The sequence below is a fragment of the Gobio gobio genome (genome assembly GCF_949357685.1).
Source record: "Gobio gobio genome assembly, chromosome: 6".
Taxonomy (NCBI): domain Eukaryota; kingdom Metazoa; phylum Chordata; class Actinopteri; order Cypriniformes; family Gobionidae; genus Gobio; species Gobio gobio.
The window spans coordinates 57,214,828-57,220,827 of NC_137102.1; positions in this window are offsets into that span (position 1 = coordinate 57,214,828).

Consider the following 6,000-nt stretch of genomic DNA (forward strand, 5'->3'; position numbering starts at 1 on the left):
TGCAATTGAATATTTATGCAATTGAAAATCAAAGTAATATTTCATTAAGCTGCACTGTCTCCAACATATATTTAGCATATATTTTGGACTGGAAAAACATATTTTTGAGCTGTACATTTTTCATATATTTTGGCATTTGAATGTTTAAACAATTGAAAAATAGACTTCATTAGGCCCTGCCGTCTCCAACATATATCTAGCATCTATTCAAAATTCATTTCGGACAGAAAGACACATATTTTTGCCGTGTGGGGTATTTAAAACGACTGTATTTACATGATCAGATACAAACAGCTGCCTTTAGCGGTTCAACAGGGGCTGGATTTAGATGAAAGTTGGGATTTGGCACGACACCACCACAGGTCATAAACGACAAGCAGATTATGATGTTGCGCTTCTGTGGGAGGTCTCATGAGCTGCTATTTTGTTTTCTCCAACTAGTCCTGTTAAGAAAACAGGTTGAAACAGGCTGGAACTCAGGAAGTTATCAGAACAAGGCTGACGCTGGATGGCGTGGGCAGCGTTTTACGCTGGAACCATTATAGTTTAATACTAAGAGGGATGAGTCTGCAGCAGGAACGATTCTGGCGCACATAGTGACGGAGAGGGTGCCAGGGACTCATCAAGCTGCCAATTGGACCAAAACCGCTCTAGCCCAGTGCACCTCGTGTGACCTTCAAAGGGGACGGCTGACTAATATCTGCACTATGGAGTGAGTGAGAGTGCATTCAGAGGAGGGGATCACACACAAACACCGTGCAAACAGTGACTAAAGCTCAGGGCTCTTGCAGAGAACATATTGTTGCTCAAAAATACAGCACATTATCAGTAGGAGCACAGCAGCAAAGCCAGACTCATCGCTATCACAAAACAGTATCATGGTTTAACCATAAAAATAAACACACAAAAATTGATACCAATACCGAGCTTTTTTATGAAGTTTAAACTCCACAATTAATTATGAATCAAAATACAATTCAAATTGCAATATGGACTGTGATTTAAGTACATAAATATGTTAAATATTATCAATTTGATGCATCCTTGATTTATAATATATATATGTGTGTATCTAACATACTGTAAAAGTTTGTGTTATATATGTGTATGCATGTATACAGAGCTTGAACATTTTTGCTCAGTCACTGTGGCTAGTGGTTTTCCAAAGTTACTAGCCACTCAGCATTTTCACTGGCCACAATTTTGACAATCGATACATGGGGAAAAACTGCCATGTAGAGATTTATAACATTATCTGATAATTTGGAAGCAGGTTTATTAGGCTGCTGTCACTTTAAGAGCTGACGCGCGGATCCATTATACTGTTACACATGCGTTTTCTTTCTCAACTGTTGACGTTCACTTAAAAAAGAATTGACTGTGACTGTGTTTACACGAATACTCACCAGGAGCGGCATTTTGACATTAATTTGTGTGGATTAGGGATGTGACGGAGAGGAAATTTTCCCACTGGTTAATCGACATGTGACAACACCGATAATACCGCTATCACCGGTGAGGGCCTTTAAATTGCTAATTCTAAACCGAAAGTAAAACGCGCACGGCCGCTCGGGCATTCATAATGGAACGGAGCAAAGCGAGTGTTTTCAATGAATTCCTATGGAAGTTAAGCTTCCATAAGCATGAACTGAAAACAGTGTGGCCGTGCGCATATACTTTCGGAATTAGCACCAATTCAGGGGCGGCAGTTGCTTGAATGGTGGGTTCATTAGCCTATTATTCTTAAAGGGATAGTTCACCCTGAAATGAAAATAAAGCTATCTTTTACTCATCCTGCTGTTGTTCCAGTGCCCCTATGTCCATCTTTTTCGGACCTCAAAAGCAGATCTGTTAAAAATAGTCCTGCACGCGCTCCTTCCATATAATGGGAGTGAATAGCGACCAGGCTAAAACATTACAAAAATTATACAAAAGCATCATGCAATGATACAGTGAGACGCGCGCCATTTATGGAAAGTGTTCAGGAGGAATACTATAAGGTTTTGCGAGAAAGAAACCGTATTATTCAGTCAAAACACTGAGCTCGGCCGTTACTCTGGGGACGTTCCTGTGAGTGTGTGCGAGCCGTCAGCAGTCGCCCATGCTTACTATAACTCGCACTGTTGTCATGGCACCCAGGATAAGCACACACACGCACCATTTTGAGAAATCAGGCTCAATAGAAATAAACGCGACTCTCGTCTTTTCTATAAGGTATGTGATAAGAAATAATACAATAATACTAATAATAAAACCTCCCGAAGTGAATATTGTGTACCGGTTGTCATGACAACATTGCGTGAGTGGCTGCTGACGGCTTGCACATACTCACAGGAACGCGCCAGAGTAACGTCCGAGCTCAGTGTTTTGACTGAATTTGACTGGGTTCTTTCTCGCAAAACCTTATAGTATTCATCCTGTACACTTTCCATATATGGCGCGCGTCTCACTGTATCATTTACATTTACATTTAGTCATTTAGCAGACGCTTTTATCCAATTGAGGGCAATAGAAGCAGCTAGAGCAGTCAATGGCAACAATATCAACAATAGGCAAGTGCTGTAACAAGTCTCAGTTAATCTAGCACAGAACAGATTATTATTATTATTTTTTATCATTGCGTGATACTTTTGTATAATTTTTGTAATGTTTTAGCCTGGTCGCTATTCACTGCCATTATAGGAAGGAGCGCGCGCAGGACTATTTTTTAAATTTCTGCTTTTGAGGTCAGAAAAAGATAGAAGGACATAGGGCACTGGAACAACAGCAGGGTGAGTAAAAGATGGCTTTATTTTCATTTCAGAGTGAACTATCCCTTTAATGGAAAACACAACAACAAAACAGTGCAATGACAAATTCACTTAAATGGTCGCTTTTACATTTCGCTTTGAAATCAAAATCTTCTGCGATCATCTTGTCTGTCAGCTCTTCGCTCTCGTGATGAGTGAAATCTGACTCCTGCTGCGTTTGTGCTGCGACTCTCGTTCGGCTCACGCTGTATTGAGCAGACGCGTTCAGTTTTTAATTGTAGTGTCTGTTCTCTAACTGAACTAAATGATTTTTAGTAATGTTACCGGTGTTTTGCCTGAACAACGGTAACATGTCTATCGCAGCAAGCCTAGTGTGTATTTGACTGTTTAAGCGCAAAAAGCAGCGAATAAGAGCTCAATTTAGCACTGAGAGACGGCTTTATGTGCTCGCACTTTGGGTGTTTGAGCACAAAATCTGCAGGAATTAATACAATGATGCTCAATACGCGCAATCCAACAGCGAAATTCAAGCCCTGTAACAGAAACAATATTCATCTGGAGCAAATGAAGCGAGCGAGTGAGTGGAGGCGGGTTTGTGTGTCACTCACTCGGAGCGATGAGAGAGAGAGAGAGAAAGAGATGCTGGTATTGTGTATCTGTGGAAAATCTGTGGAAGTGTTTCAGATATTTCAGTATCGATATGTATCGAAAAATCGACTAAATTGCACTTTGTTTATTATTTCAGATGCCTTTATTATTTAAAATACTATAATTGAAAAATGTATATATTAAATATAAAATAGCCAAACTGGCTAGGAGTGACTTTGTTACACGCCACTCCTGAAGATACCGCCATAGAGCGACAAACAAACATCCCTTCATTATCCATACAGCCATTTTCCCCGAAATGAATAACAGGCAGAGGACGCAGCCGCATTAGCCCCATCAGAGCTTTCACGGGGTTCGGGTCAGCAGAAATAGACACAAATCCGGATCCATTCAGTCCACACCAGCTTAATCTGACGTTTCATTGAACCACATTTAATTGGATGGCTTGCATTGGAAACGACAGCGGATGGAAAGAGAGACACGCGGCACTGAGACAGCTTTGATAAGTCATGGTACTGCGGATGTATATGCGCTATCAAAGTCAATTTGTTCTTCTTAAAACGCGGTTTGATGCTGCGTTAAACACTTAGACAAAGCTGGAAGCTCCCACATGAATATTAACACAAAAACAGTCGTCTGGCTTTGCATATAAAATCACGGCTGTCCACAAAACAAGCAGTGCATTTACAAGGCCTTGCTGCTGTTCTCCCATCTGACAGCACTTTAATAAGAGCAATTCAGACCTTTCAAATAGTCTAAAGTGCCAACATTTATGCAACTTGTCCATTTTAATCAAACATAATGCATAATATGAAATTGACTCTTTTTACTTTCCTAATACACACTTTCCTGCGGTGCACGTTGTTCCAAGTAAAAACGGTGCAAAATTTTGCATCAAAATGGCTATTGATTAATGTTCACTAATAGCCAAATAGCTGTTGTTTTAGGCAACTGTTGCAGGGAATATATCCATATGATATATGGAAAGTTACAGCAATAGATCTGAAAGTAAAAAGCGTCACCATTAAAATACGTCTTGACCTTCAGTCTTTATGTTTTCAAAAGAGAGTTCATAAAAATCAACTCCAAACTCACTTTTCATATCTAGTATCGACCGAATTTTTCACCATCCCAAGCAATTCCCAATATCCTGTTGCACTCATACGTCACATTATGGAGGTAAAATCCATTGCTGATGCAATTTCATGTTTACCTCAAACTGTTACAATAAAACATTAATAAATTAGTAACCCAACACTGTGATATGATTTTCTTACTCGGTCCTCTACAAAACATTCTCATGTTACAAAGCATAAAGCAAAATGAGAAATTTATTAAAGTGTGTTTATGTTCAAAACAATCTTTCGAAAGAAAAATAATCTTGTTTTCCCTGTGAATTTCGATGATTTTTAATAGATAATACTATGCTATTACTTAAAGCCCTTATGTGTAATGCATTATAAAGGTATTCATAATGTACGTTATAATGCATTATATACAATTATAAATAATTGTAACCAAAGTTAGAATGCATTGTAATATTAGCAGATTCTGAAATTGGTTGTTCGTCGTGTGTTTTTATGCACTATATTGCATTATTATTGATGAGAGCATACAATGCATTATGAGGTGCATTACATGGCATAATTAATGTATTACATAAAGGCTTTAAGTAAACTTTTTTGGTAGTCCTGTTCTGCATGTACATACTATGCTTATTATAGTAATTATACTAACTAATTACCCCTAACCTTAACCCATGTAGTTAGTTACCTTGTATTGCCCACTACTTTCTTAGGTAAGTACACTGTAAGTACATGCAAGTGTAAAACAAAGAGCAACCAGGATTGCAGAAATGTTATATCCTGACAATTGTGATATTGCATTTGCTGTTAATATGTGCAATTGTGCTCGAAATCACTAATAAGACGACCTGAAAATCTCGTTATGTGTGCTAAAAAGTCTCATCATCCTTGAATCTGCTGTGATGTCTATGATCTGCAACAGCAAACCCCCTCAGAACCTCTTACCAGAGCTGTGCTCAAGTAAAGTCTGGCTTTTGGTATAGATCCAAAACAACGTTCTCACTCAGTGTCCCGTACACAGACATGCAGCTCAGGGTTCCAGACAAACAGAAATGTGCAAGTCGTGTTTCCCCACACGAGGAGGTTATGCTGGGTTATTCGTATTCACTAACACTAATTAGCAGCTACTGTACATATATTGCGAGGTTAAAAGGATTAATTCACCCAAAAATAAAAATGCCATTTAGTCTCCCTTATGGCATTCCAAATCTGTATAGTGTTGTTTTTTTTCCATGGGGCACAAAAGGAGAAATTTTGAAGATCTTCACTGAGCTTATTCATACAGCGGCAGTTCATAGATCAATGTCTGATTAAAGCTTCAAAAATAGACCAAAAAGTAGTTCATTCACTCATAAACAACAGCCTAAATATAAATCTGTATGACTTGAGAAGATATGAAATCATACACGGCACAAAATTATTTTCTTACGTAATTTGTCTTGTTCTCCATTACAAATATCAAAAAATTATTTTTACTTGAGAAGCAAAGTCTTGTTTTTACACGAGTTATGCAAGATTGTTTTAAGTCAGTTTAACGTAATTGAAGTTGAAATGAC